Source organism: Muntiacus reevesi, chromosome 18 (genome assembly GCF_963930625.1).
Source record: "Muntiacus reevesi chromosome 18, mMunRee1.1, whole genome shotgun sequence".
In the NCBI taxonomy this organism is placed as follows: domain Eukaryota; kingdom Metazoa; phylum Chordata; class Mammalia; order Artiodactyla; family Cervidae; genus Muntiacus; species Muntiacus reevesi.
In genome coordinates, this window is record NC_089266.1 from 51,935,907 (window position 1) to 51,950,282 (window position 14,376).

A 14,376-nucleotide genomic window follows, 5' to 3' on the forward strand; every position below is an offset into this window, starting at 1 on the left:
CCTTGGAAATGAACAGAGATCATTCTGTCGTTTTTTGAGATTGCATCCAAGTACTGCATTTCAGACTCTTTTTGTTGATTATGATGGCTGCTCCATTTCTTCTAAGGGATTCTTGCCCGTAGTAGTAGATATAATGATCATCTGAGTTAAATTCCCCCATTCCAGTCCATTTTATTTTGCTGATTTGCAGAAGATAGTAAGAAGAGGTGGCAAGAATACACAGAAGAACTGTACAAAAAAGATCTTCACAACCTAGATGATCATGATGGTGTGATCACTCACCTAGAGCCAGACATCCTGGAATGTGAAGTCAAGTGGGCCTTAGGAAGCATCACTTCAAACAAAGTCAGTGGAGGTGATGGGATTCCAGTTGCGCTATTTTAAATCCTAAAAGATGATGCTGTGAAAGTGCTGCACTCAATATGCCAGCAAATTTGTAGAACTCAGCAGTGGCCACAGGACTGGAAAAGGTCAGTTTTCATTCCAATCCCAAAGAAAGGTAATGCCAAAGAATGCTCAGACTACTGCACAATTGCACTCATCTCAGACGCTAGCAAAGTAATGCTCAAAATTCTCCAAGTCAGGCTTCAACAGTTACGTGAACTGTGAACTTCCAGATGTTCAAGCTGGTTTTAGAAAAAGCAGAGGAACCAGAGATCAAATTGCCAACATCTGCTGGTTCATCACAAAAGCAAGAGAGTTTCAGAAAAACATCTATTTCTGCTTTATTAACTATGCCAAAGCCTTTGACTGTGTGGATCACAATAAACTGTGGAAAATTCTGAAAGAGATGGGAATACCAGGCCACCTGACCTGCCTCTTGAGAAACCTGTATGTAGATCAGGAAGCAACAGTTAGAAATGAACATGGGAAAACAGACTGGTTCCAAATAGGAAAAGGAGTATGTCAAGGCTGTATATTGTCATTCTGCTTATTTAACTTATATACAGAATACATCATGAGAAACGCTGGGCTGGCTGAAGCACAAGCTGGAATCAAGATTGCTAGGAGAAATATCAATAACCTCAGATATGCAGATGACACCACCCTTATGGCAGAAAGTAAAGAACTAAGAGCCTCTTGATGAAAGTGAAAGAGGAAAGTGAAAAAGCTGGCTTAAAACTCAACATTCAGAAAACAAAGATCATGGCATCCAGTCCCATCTCTTCATGGCAAATAGATGGAGAAACAGTGGAAACAGTGGCAGACTTTATTTTTTGGGCTCCTAAATCACTGCAGATGGTGACTGCAGCCATGAAATTAAAAGACGCTTGTTCCTTGGAAGAAAAGTTATGACCAACTTATATTAAAAAGCAGAGACATTACTTTGCCAACAAAGGTCTGCCTAGTCAAGGCTATGGGTTTTCCAGTAGTCATGTATGTATGTGAGAGTTGGACTATAAAGAAAGCTGAGCGCTGAAGAATTGATGCTTTTGAACTGTGGTGTTGGAGAATACTGTTGAGAGTCCCTTGGACTGCAAGGAGATTCAACCAGTCCATCCTAAAGGAAACCAGTCCTGAATGTTCATTGGAAGGACTGATGTTGAAGCTGCAACTCCAATACTTTGACCACCTGATGCGAAGAGCTGACTCATTTGAAAAGACCCTGATGCTGGGAAAGATTGAAGGCGAGAGGAAAAGGGGACGACAGAGGATGAGATGGTTGGATGGCATCACTGACTAAACTCTGGGAGTTGGTGATGGACAGGGAGGCCTGGCGTGCTGGAGTACATGGGGTTGCAAAGAGTCAGACACGACTGAGCAACTGAACTGAACTGAGTCTTATTCTTTGGGTTTTTAAGCATGTTAATTTTTGTTTCTGCATGTTTCTATTTTTTATTTGAAGGAGGAAAATGTGTGAGTGGCTTCTGCATATGTTTAAGCAGGTGTATTTTTCTTTACTTTTTTTTTTTTTTTTGCTATTCTCCTTTCCTGTTAGTAGTTTTTCAGTGCTTTCTTTCATAGTATTTTTAAAGGTGATTTGTTGATCTCTGGCAGGTGAGCCAATCCCCTCCTCCCCAACAAAGATAGTTTGCTCTCTTTCCCTCTCAGTATTATGATTTTTTTGTTTATAATTATGTTGGTTTCAATTCAGTTGCTCAGTTGTGTCCGCACTCTTTTCGACTGCAGCATGTCAGGCTTCCCTGTTCATCACCAACTCCTGAACTTGCTCAAACTCATGTCCATTGAGTTGGTGATGCCATCCAACCATCTCGTCCTCTGTCATCCCCTTCTCCTCCTGCCTTCAATCTTTCCCAGCATCAGGGTCTTTTCAATGAGTCAGTTCTTCCCATCAGGTGGTCAAAATATTGGAGTTGCAGCTTCAGCATCAGTGCTTCCAGTGAATATTCAGTACTGATTTCCTTTAGGATGGACTGGTTGGATCTCCTTGCAGTCCAAGGGACTCTCAACAGTGTAATCCAGCATCACAGTTCAAAAGCATCAATTCTTTGGCACTCAGCTTTCTTTATGGTCCAACTCTCACATCCATACGTGACTACTGGAAAAAACATAGCTTTGACTAGACAGACCTTTGTTGGCAAAGTAATGTCTCTGCTTTTTAATATGCTGTCTAGGTTGGTCATAGCTTTTCTTCCAAGGAACAAGCATCTTCTAATTTCATGGCTGTAGTCACCATCCACAGTGATTTTGGAGCCCAAGAAAATAAAGTCTCTTACAGATTCTATCATTTCTCCGTCTATTTGCCATGAAGTGATGGGTGAAAATGAGAGTCGTGTCTGACTCTTTGAGATCCTTCTCCAGACCAGAATACTAGAGTGGGTAGTCTTTCCCTTCTCCAGGGGATGTTCCCAACCCAGGGATTGAGCCCAGGTCTCCCGAGTTGCAGGGAGATTCTTTACCAGCTGAGCCACAAGGGAAGCCCAAGAATACTCGAGTGGGTAGCCTATCCCTTCTCCAGGGGATCTTCTCAATCCAGGAATCGAACCAGGGTCTCCTGCATTGCAGGTGGATTCTTTACCACTGAGCTATCAGGGAAGCCGAAGTGATGGGACCGGATGGCGTAATCTTAGTTTTTTGAATGTTGAGTTTTAAGCCAACTTTTTCACTCTCATTCTTTCACTTTCATCAGGAGGTTCTTTAGTTCTTTTTCGCTTTCTGCCATAAAGGTGGTGTTATCTGCGTATCTGAGGTAATTGGTATTTTTTCCGGCAATCTTGATTCCATCTTGTGCTTCATTCAGCCCGGCATTTCTCATGATGTACTCTTCATATAAGTTAAATAAGCAGGCTGACAATATACAGCCTTGACATACTCCTTTCCCAATTTGGAACCAGTCTGTTGTTCCATGTCCTATTCTAACTGTTGCTTCTTGACCTGCATACAGATTTCTCCAGGAGGCAGGTCAGGTGGTCTGGTATTCCCATCTCTTGAAGAATTTTCCACAGTTTGTGGTGATCCACACAGTCAAAGGCTTTGGCATAGTCAATAAAGCACAAGTAGATATTTTTCTGGCACTCTCTTGCTTTTTACGATGATCCAACAGATGTTGGCAATTTGATCTCTGGTTCCTCTGCTTTTTCTAAAACCAGCTTGAACATCTGGAAGTTCACAGTTCATGTATTGTTGAAGCCTGGCTTGGAGAATTTTGAGCACTACTTTGCTGGAGTGTGAGAGGAGTGCAATTGTTCAGTAGTTTGAGCATTCTTTGGGATTGCCTTTCTTTGGGATTGGAATGAAAACTGACCTTTTCCAGTCCTGTGGCCACGGCTGAGTTTTCCAAATTTGCTGCATATTGAGTGCAGCACTTTCACAGCATCATCTTAGAATTTTCAATAGCTCAGCTGAAATTCCATCACCTCCACTAGCTTTGTGCATACTGATGCTTGCTAAGGCCTACTTGACTTTGCACTCCAGGATGTCTGGCTCTAGGTGAGTGATCACACCATCATGATTATCTGGGTCATTAAAATCTTTTTTGTATAGTTTTTCTGTGTATTTTTGCCACCTCTTTTTACTATCTTCTGCTTCTGTTAGGTCCATACCGTTTCTGTCCTTTATTGTGCCCATCTTTGCATGAAATGTTTCCTTGATGTCTCTAATTTTCTTGAAAAGATCTCTAATTTTTCCCATTCTATTGTTTCCCTCTATTTCTTTGCATTGATCACTGAGGAAGGCTTTCTTATCTCTCCTTCCTATTCTTTGGAACTCTGCCTTCAGATGGATATATCTTTCTTTTTCTCCTTTGCCTTTCACTTCTCTTCTTTTCTCAGCTGTTTGTAAGGCCTCCTCAAACAATCATTTTGCCTTTTTTGCATTTCTTTTTCTTGGGGATGGTCTTGATCACTGCCTCCTGTAGAATGTCATGAATCTCCATCCATAGTTCTTCAAGCACTCTATCAAATTTTAATCCCCTGAATCTATTTGTCACTTTCACTGTATGCCTGTTGGTTTAACTAAATGCAGTTTAAAATACCTTCCACCCAAGTATCCTGTATTTGCCTTTTTGAGTAAAGGCTTTTTGTGTTTTGCCTTTTTCTGGGTACATTAGGCTAGGAACATGCCATAGGAATGGCTTCCTGGATAGCTAAGTGGGTAAAGAATCCCCCTGCAGGGAAAGAGATGCAGTGGACGTGAGTTCAGTTCTTGGATCAGGAAGATCCCCTGCAGGAGAACAAGGGAAGCCACAGCAGCTTTTTTTTTACTCCAGTATTCTTGCCTGGAGAATCCAGCCCCCTGGCCAACGGATCCTGGTCCTACATTCAATAGGGTCACAAAGAGTCGGACACCGGACTAAGTGACTGAGCATTTTCCACATATTGCAGGGAAATACATACACACCTGGGCTTTGATACTCAACTGGTTGACATAGAGTATGAGTAATCGGATAGGAAGAGTTACAAGGAAAATGGATTCAAAGTAGCTTTAAACATAATTTTGTTTTAGGGCTTCCCTTGGTGGCTCAGATGGTAAAGAATCCACCTGCAATGAGGGAGACCTGGGTTTGATCCCTGGGTTGGGAAGATCCCCTGGAGAAGGGAATGGCTACTCATTCTAGTATTCTGGCCTAGAGAATTCCGTGGACAGAGAAGCCTCGCAGTCTACAGTCCATGAGGTCACAGAGAGTCAGACACAGCCTAGGGACTTTCATTAGATGTTTTAAGATGGTTTGTTCTTTCTCCCCCTCAGTGTTATGACTTTTTCTTTTATTATTATGTTGGCTTAACTAAATGCAACTTAAAATCAGCCAGGAAAAAATAAACAGTCAATCTAAGATAGACTTTGCGGGCAGTTCAGTGGTTAAGGCTTGAAACTTCCACTGCAGGGGGCCTGGGTTCAGTCCCTGGTCAGGAAACTAAGATCCCACATGTCTCCAAGTGCAGCCAAAAAAAAACATTTTTTTCCCAATCTTAAGAAAGAAGTGGAAAATTTTATTTAAGCCAACCTGAGGATTATAACCCACAAGACAGTCTCTCAGAAAGTTCTGAGAATTGTTCTGCTATTGGAGGTCAAAGCACAGTTACATAAATTCTTCAGACAAAGGATTATACCTCAAATTAACACATTGACGGTTTATATAGTCCAGCAAGATGAATTGTGGGTCATCATGACCCCTTACAGGATTGAGAAAGGGACCCCTAACAAGTTACCTTACTGGTGCCAGGAGGAAATCAAATTTTTTTATGGAGGAGGTACATAGGAATTCTTGTGTCAAAGGCAATCTATTAATGTATAATACAGATACATAATGCACGCTAAAGGGGAGTGGTAGTGGCTCAAATGGCAGGGAAAATTTGGTACACTTTTCTTGTTCTGTCTTAAAAGTAATTTTTTTTCATCACTGATAATGTACTGCTCATATCTACATTTAGGTGAGTAACCAGCAGAAGTTCTAAAAGTAAGAGTCAAATCAAATTCAGGATTTTAGAAGGTTAAATTAAAAATGACAGTAATAAATAACCTCATCCACAGATGCTTGGTGTCATATTTATAAGGTTAGACTACTAATTTGATACATCCCAGCACACCTTGGTCTTATACGAGTCAGGAAGAAGTGTTAGTGTCTTTTAGAGACAGAAGAGAAGAGCTTCAGATTAAGTATTGATTTGTAATAGGCTAAGAATGTAAAGTCTTAGTTCCTTAAAGAAAAAATAAAAACTCTTGAAGAGTATTCACATTTTTAAAAGTTGTATATCAAATGGCATTTTGAAAATGCATTTATATGTTATTTCTGAAAAGAGAAGAATGTGGAAAAAATGCCACCATCAATAAAATGTGGGAGACTGCAGCAAGGTAAGGCGCTAGAGATACAGTGGTAAACAAGACCTGAATCTGTTACTGAACTCAGGTCTGGCAGCCGGCTGCCTGAAAATCAGTGCTCAAGAGGCAAGTGCTGGTAGAAATGGAGAACATCGCTTTTAATCAGAATGCGAGCCATCTGGGGAGAAGTTGGACTCACGTCCCTGAAAACCAGCTCCTAAGATTCTGCTGGGCCATGAAAGGTTTTAACAGGGAAAAGGGAAGTAATCTCAGTTAATCGTTGGAGATAGGGGGTCAGAGTCATCATCATCATCCCCCCTGCTTGCAGGCTTGTTGACTTCTTGTTATTTTTGTTTAGATGCTATCTTGTTTACACAGTTTGTTCCATACAGTTTGAAGATTACTGAAGGGGAAACTGGGGAAGGGATCTGGCCACCTATTAATTACTTATTCTTCATTTCTACATCTTTGATATACAGAGAGAACCAACAGGTTAGGCAAGGTATTGTGTAATCAAAAGATACAGAAGGGAAAAAGAAAAAAAAAAAAAGATTCGGAAGGTGTGCTTGGGCCAGGAGATGAGTGGAGTGTGGGGATGCCTAGTTTAAGGTTACTTACTGTATAGCTTTGCTAAAGTGACAAGACAAAGGGGACTGCCTGCAAAAGCTCCTGCAAAAAGCTGCCAAAAGGTGCTAACTCTTTTTGCTTTAAACACCTCACAGTTGAGAAGGGAGAAGTAAATGCATTTATAACATAGTAGGTAGAGGCACTTACAAAGGTAATTAGGGATACGAAACACAGTGTGGTCACTGGTAGCTGGGAAGCTGAGGGGAAGCATCCAAAGAGGTAAGGAGAGCTGTGAATCTGCTTGAAGGAGGCCAAGACTGGCATGGATGGCGAGGGGTCGCCAGAAAGGTTGGGGGAAAGGAGAACGGATACGGAAGGGCTGAGACCAGAGACAAGGGGCTCTTGTGTGAAAGTGACTGGAAGGGACCTTATAACTCTTTAAAACTTAAGGAACTGCTCAACTAGAGGTGGCAGGATGAGATGAAATGATAGTCACTTTATTCATGTTACTGTGATGCAAAGAAAATGCGGTTGAGTCAGAAAACCACGGACTGCATGTTCACAGAGCACTGTGCTTTCTGGCATGCTGGAAGACCCCGGGCAGAAACGTCTTTACAACAGGAAGTTACGAGAGGAAAACCGTTACACAGCATCATATGTAAGGTGTGTTCTTGGAGGAGAAGCTGGGACTAACTTTTGCCACAAGGAAATGGGTCGGCTTCCTCTGAGATGTGGAAGCCAGGAAGATCAGTCATTCATGACCAAAGGTTTGAGATGTAATTCTTTCTTAGAGAAATGAACTTGACTGGAGCTCAGGCCGTCTGATGAAGACACCGTGGCTTTCCAGAAAGAACCGGGCTTGATCAAGTGCCACATGTACCTAGTAGCACCTGTGGTTCCCTTGAGGAGCTTTGTGACAGGTGCTCCAGCCAGCATGTGTGAGAATGGGGACATAACCGCACCCTTTCGCTTTAGAGGAGGAAGTGAGAGCATGGGCTAAAATGCCCATCGTGGAGAAGACGTTCATAAACCACCATGGGTGCCTTTGTTATTATGCGGGATTAGACTAGTTCTCTGTCTCTTTTTTCCTCCCTCCTCACCCCCACCTCTTTCAAGACAAAGGAAACCTGGCCTCTCCAAGCAGGCGGACTTCAGCAAGCAGAGGCCGTCCACGCGGACCCGTGGCAGGAAGCGTGTGCTCGGCCCGCAGAGGGGCGCGGCGACCCTGCCTGGGTGCAGGGCTCCGGATGCGGTGGCTGGGGCGACGGCAGCCTGGAGCAGGAGTCGGATGCGGCCGCCTGTGATTGGGTGCCAGGAAGCTGTATGCTAATGAGGCTTACTGCGGCTTTGGAGAGTTTCTGGGCTATTTCCGGGCGAATATGGTATTTTGAAGTTTGCCGTTTTACCAAATTACGGGATATGATATGGAAAATGTTTGTGAGGAGTCGAGGGGAGCGACACAAATGTGGCGGTCAGTAAAAAGTGAGCGGCTCCCGCGGACCCAGCGGCGGCTGGCAGCTGGAGGTTAAGACTATACTTTCAGGGATCATTTCTATAGTTCGTTACTAGAGAAGTTTCTCTGATCGTGTAGAGCACCCGAAACCACGAGGAAGAGACGTAGCGTTTTCTTCTGAGCGTGAAGTTGGCCTTTGGTGCTGCTTGTGTAGCTGCCATGGGTCGTTGATGATCGTTCTTCTCTCCTTCTTTGGGAGAGTGAGAGGGAGAAAACGCCGTCTGAGTGGTTTTGTTTCCATTTGATGGTCTCAAAAGTGAGATATCTGTAAATGTAGTTGTTGTTTTAGGTTCATGTGAGATATCTTTTGGGTTTTTTAACGGTCTTGTGTTAGGAGTAGGCTTGGCTCCTTCCTGGTTTGAGAAGGCTCAACAAGTGTTTGCAGAACCCTGTGCTGATTTTTCAGTGATTCCAAAAATGAAGGCTAATTATTATTTTCTCGTCCCATATATTTTTCTATGAAGCAATTGAGACCAGATGCCATGATCCCAATTAGTTCCTGGATCTTGAGTTTTAATCCAGTCTTCCCACTCTCCTTTTTCCTTTCGTCACGAGGCTCTTTGGTTCCTCTTTGCTTTTTGCCTTAAGGGTGGTGTTGATATTTCTCCTGGCAATCTTGATTCTAGCTTGAACTTCATTCAGCCCACCGTTTCGCTTGCCTACAGATTTCTTGGGAGGCAGGTCAGGTGGGTCTGGTATTCCCATCTCTTTAAGAATTTTCCAGTGTGTTGTGAAGCAGATGTAGATGTTTTTTTGGAATACTCTTGCTTTTTCTATGATCCATCAGATGTTGGCAATTTGATTTCTGGTTCTTCTGCTTTTTCTAAATCCAGCTTGAACATCTGGAAGTTCTCAGTTAAAGTACTGTTGAAGTGTAGCTTGGAGAATTTTGAGCATTACTTTGCTAGAGTGTGAGAGGAGTGCAATGGTGCGGTAGTTTGAGCGTTCTTTGGCATTGCTTTTCTTTGGGATTGGAAGGAAAACTGACCTTTTCCAGTCCTGTGGCCACGGCTGAGTTTTCCACATTTGCTGTCATATTAACAGTATCATCTTTTAGAATTTGACATAACTCAGCTGGAATCCCATCACCTCCACTAGCTTTGTTCATAGTGACGCTTCCTGAGGCCCACTTGACTTTGCATTCCAGGATGTCTGGCTCTAGATGAGTGATCCCACCATTGTGGTTATTTGTGTCATGAAGATCTTTTTTTTACAGTTCTTCTGTGTATTCTTGCCACCTCTTCTTAGTATCTTCTGCTTCTGTTAGGTCCATACCATTTCTGTCCTTTATTGTGCCCCTCTTTGCATGAAATGTTCCCTTGGTGTCTCTGATTTTCTTGAAGAGATCTCTAGTCTTCCCTATTCTTTTGTTTTCCTCTGTTTCTTTGATCACTGAGGATGACTTTCTTTTCTCTCCTTGCTATTCTTTGGAACTCTGCCTTCGGATGGATATATCTTTCATTTCCTCCTTTGCCTTTCGCTTCTCTTCTTTTCTCAGCTATTTGTAAGGCCTCCGCAGACAACATTTTTGCCCTTTTGCCTTTCTTTTTCTTGGGGATGGTCTTGATCACTGCCTCCTGTTGTACACTGTCATGAACCTCCATCCATAGTTCTTCAGGCACTCTTATCAGATTCTTATGCCCTGAATCTATTTGTCACTTCCACCCTATTATCGTAAGGGATTTGATTTAGATCATACCTGAATGGTCTAGTAGTTTTCTGTAGTTTCTTCAGTTTAAGTCTGAATTTGGCAATAAGGAGTTCATGATCTTAAGCGCTCTCTTAAGGTTACTGTGTTCAGTCTTTTACGTGCTAGTGTAGCAGCAGGGTTGTTCATCATGAAACTCATTTTTTCTTTTTTTAAACGTATATATGTCATATATGTATGTAATACATTTATATGTGTGTGTGTGTGAAGTCGCTTCAGTATTGGTCGACTGTGACCTTGCAGGTTGTAACCCTCCAGGTTTCTCTGTCCATGGCGTTTTCCAGGCAAGAACATTGGAGTGGGTTGCCATGCTCTCTTCCAGGGGATTTTCCTGAGCCAGGGATCAACCACATCTCTTAAATCTCCTTCATAGGCAAACGGGTTTGTTACCACTATCGCTGCTCATTAATGTTAAACCCCCTTTATTCTGTGTTATTATTTCTCATCCTCTGGGGTCTGAAAGGATTTTCATAGCTGTACTTTAGAAAAACTTTTATCTGTACCTTTTCAAGAGATTGTTGTACCTTCAAAATTAATCCTTTAATCCTGTTTATCGCATGTCCCCTTTCTCACATTTTCATTTATTCCATCAAGGATATTTGCTTGATTGTATTTGCTTCTTCAGAGTTTTTTGTTACGGTCCTTTAATTGGCTGGAACCTGGTAGTCTGGAGTCGAAGATAAGAAAGTGAAAGGCAGAAAAAAAAAAAAAAAGGAAGTGAAAGTGAGAACAAAGCTAATATTCCCTGGTTTACACAGAGAAGCAATAAAACCCTAGAACAGGCCTTGCACTGCTCACGAAGGCACAGGGCGCCCTCTTGAGGAGGTCTTGAAAGCTGGGGCAGGAGAGTGAGTTGGGGGGGGTTTCCACACTCCAGAGAATTAGCCAGAGGGAGCGGGAGAGAGAGAGGGGGAGAGAGAGAGAGAGACAGAGAGAGAGAAAGAAGACATGGGGACCCAAGCCTCTGGTGGAGCAAGGGTGTTTTAATGATCTTTCTGTGAGTATATATAGGCTGTTGTACAAGGAATTTCTTTTGACAATGATAAAGATGAGAAAACCAAATGTACAGCAATGGTTATCAAGGCAACAAGGAATTAACAATGGTCATAAAGTCAGAAGACAATCCATATCTCAAGAAAGAGGGTTGTGACTAAGCAGTTTTGTCATAAGGAGAATGTTTACTGAAGTACATTCATGCATGTCTCATCCTATGACCTCAGTCTTGCGAGCGGCATGCCATTCCACTCAGTCCTGTTGCCAGAAATTGATTTATGAGAAACAGCAGGTAGGAATCCTCCTGTTAAACATTCCCTGACAGTTTTTGATTACTTTTATTTTACATAAATTTCCATTTTCTCTGTATTTTTAGGGTTATTTTGAAGATTAAATGGTGTGATCCATGTAAGGGGTTTAGTGCATGTCCTGGAAGTAGGGTAGAAGTGGTGCTGTAGAAATACTATTAAAGTACTATAGAAACAGTAGTTTCCTCATGAACAATGGAAACCACATTTAAGTAATTTTTTTATTTTGTCAGGAGTTGAGGTACATATTCTTTCATACTTACCTGACAGCTTTTTGTTGTTGTTGTTCTTTTTACTCATGTCTGATTCGTTGGACCATCATGGACAGCAGCTTGCCTAGACTCCTCTGTGCTCTGCTCTCTCCCGGAGTTTGCTCAGATTCATGTCCATTGAGTCATTGATACTCTCTGACCAGCTCATCTTCTGCCTCCCTCTTGTCCTTTTGCTTACAATCTTTACCAGCATCAGGGTCTTTTCCAATGAGTCAGCTCTTCCCATTATGTGGCCAGAGAACAGAAACTTCAGCTTCATCAATAGTCCTTCCAATGAATATTTAAGGTTGATTTCCTTTAGGATGGACTAGTTTGATCTCCTTGCAGTCCCAGGGACTCTCAAGAGTTATCTCCAATACCACAGATTGAAAGCCTTTATTCCTCAGGCCTTCTTTATGGTCTAACTCTCCCATCCGTACATGACTACTGGAAAAACCATAGCTTTGACTTGGACAGTTTGAAAAGGTGGCCAGGTAGCCAGTGCTTAAAAGGCCCAAATTCCTTGGTGCTCTGGGATAAACACTGTGCCTTTCTTCACCACAGCCTGTGTCAGTAGATTGGCTTTACTGCATGTGGACCCAAGTTTGGTTTGGTACCAACAGTTTGAAAATCATTTATATGGTATTTCTGAAATAAGAGGAATGTTGGAAAATGCTGCCATCAATAAAAAGTGTGTGGCTGCCATGGACCCAATGGAGGTTGCCAGGTTAAAGTCAAGACTGGTTTTAGGAGTTATTATTTCTATAATTTGCTGTTACCAGAGACGTTTCTGTGTGGAGCCCTCGAAATCTGAATTCCACAAGGAGGTACATTCTCTTCTGAGTGTCAGGTCAGCTCTTGTTGCTGCTAATTGCCACTTGCCGCTGATGATTCTTCATTTCCTCGGGAAGGGTACGACGGAGGGGACCCTTTATGAGTGGTTTCGTCCCCTGTTACTACCCAGAAGGTAGATGAATATTTGCCACTAGGGGCTTGTTGGTCCTTAAATGGACCGGAACCTGGTGGTCCGGAGTCGACGATAAGAAAGTAAAAGAGAAAGAGGCTGATACCGCTGGTTTACTCTGAGAGCCAATAAAGCCCTTTGCTTAGAGCTTGCACTGCTGCACGTAGGCACCAGGCGCCCTCTCAAGGGGGTGAAGGCACAGCGTGCCTTCTCGAGAGGGTTTTAGAAGCCCGGGCAAGAAAGTGAGCTCAGCAGGCCTCCGCGCTCCAAGAAATTAGCCTGAGAGAGAGAGAGAGAGAGAGAGAGAAAGAGAAAGAAGGAAAGAAAGACACGGGGACCAAAGCTCTGATGGAGCAAAGGTGTTTTAATCAACATGGTGTGGGCATATATACTGTCTTACAAGGTAGTCATTCTCAGCAAAGATAAAGGTTAAAATTCCAGACTTACAAAACATAAGGTGATCCATATTAAAGAGAGAGAGCTGTAAACAATCACTTTTTACCATATGGTTCATAAGAAGGAAGAGGGTACTTATCACCGTATTGAAAAACTAAGGAAGGAGATGCCTGGATTCCTCAGCCCGGGGAGAGGCTTGCCTCTCCTCTTAATTCCTGAATATTCAGGAATTAATAAGGAACAGAGGATTCCTGATAGATCCAAAACAGCACACTGGAAGCCTCCTGTTAAATGCTTCATGACTGGGGCTGTTTTCTGTATTTTTTTTTCCACATGTTCAAATTGCACAATACTTTTTAACCTATGTAATAGATGTTGTGTTTTCTTTCCCTACCTAACTTTTGTGTAAGCTGTCATTTTTCTTTCTTTTGACCATGCCATGTGCCCTGTGGGATCTTAGTTCCCTGACCAGGGATGGAACCCACTCTCTCTACAGTGGAAGCATGGAGTCTTAACCACTGGTCCAGCAGGGATGTCCTAAAGTGTGATTTTTCTTTGAAATGAAGGAAAATTTGTCTTATGCAGTCTAGTGTTTTAGCTTCCTGATTGAATTTATGGGTCATATGATTTGAGGGTTTATTTTCATGCTTGGGGTGGGCCGACCAAGGGTATTGAAACAGTTACTTTCCCCTTCTCTACTCTCCTGTCAGCCAGGACACATGTAGGGGGACTTCTCTTCCTGTCCTTTGTGGTGATTTATGTCTGCATATCTCAGTTCAAGGTAAGGAAATAGGACATGTGTGTGAATACTAAGTCACTTCAGTCCTGTCTGACCCTTTGTGATGCTATGGACCATAACCCACCAGCCTCCTCTGTCCTTGGGATTCTCTAGGCAAGAACACTGGAGTCGGTTGCAGTTTTCTCCTCTGGGTGGGGGGGGATCATCCAGCCCAGGGATCGAACTCCTTATCTCTGATGTCTCCTGCATTGGCAGGCAGATTCTTGACCACTAGCGCCACCTGGGAAGCCCACAGGACTTTAGCCCAGAAGAGGAATGACAGAAGGCAGAGTTTGGTAAAAGGTGGTGGGCCGAAAACTAAAGGTAGTGGGCACTGTTGAAAGAGAGTGTACATCAGCTGTACATTTGAAGTCACTCTAAAAGCTATGTGGCGGGACTTCCCTGATGGACCGGTGGTTAAGAACCCACCTGCCAATGTAGGGGACACAGGTTCCACCCTTGCTCTGGGAAAACTCCACATGCCACAGAGCAATTAAGTCCGTGTCCTCTAGAGCCTGTGCTCTTCATCGAGAGGAGAAGCCTGCACACCAAACGAGGAATAGCCCCTGCTCATTGCAACTACAGAAAGCCCCCATGCTGCAATGAAGACCAAGCACGGTCAAAAATGAAATGAATAAATTAATTAATTAATAAAAAATAAATAAAAGCTATGTCGTGA

At 42.8% G+C, this 14,376-nt stretch overlaps 1 protein-coding gene and 1 non-coding gene across 2 annotated transcripts in view; both read left to right on the top strand.

The window, feature by feature from the left end:
* The window catches only part of TEX14 (testis expressed 14, intercellular bridge forming factor), a 106,552-nt gene that overhangs the window by 16,685 nt on the left and 75,491 nt on the right, over positions 1–14,376 (top strand). The window lies entirely within an intron of this gene.
* LOC136150500 (small nucleolar RNA U3) lies at positions 8,314–8,529 on the top strand. The gene has a single exon (XR_010659911.1). It is a non-coding gene; the product is annotated as a small nucleolar RNA U3 (small nucleolar RNA).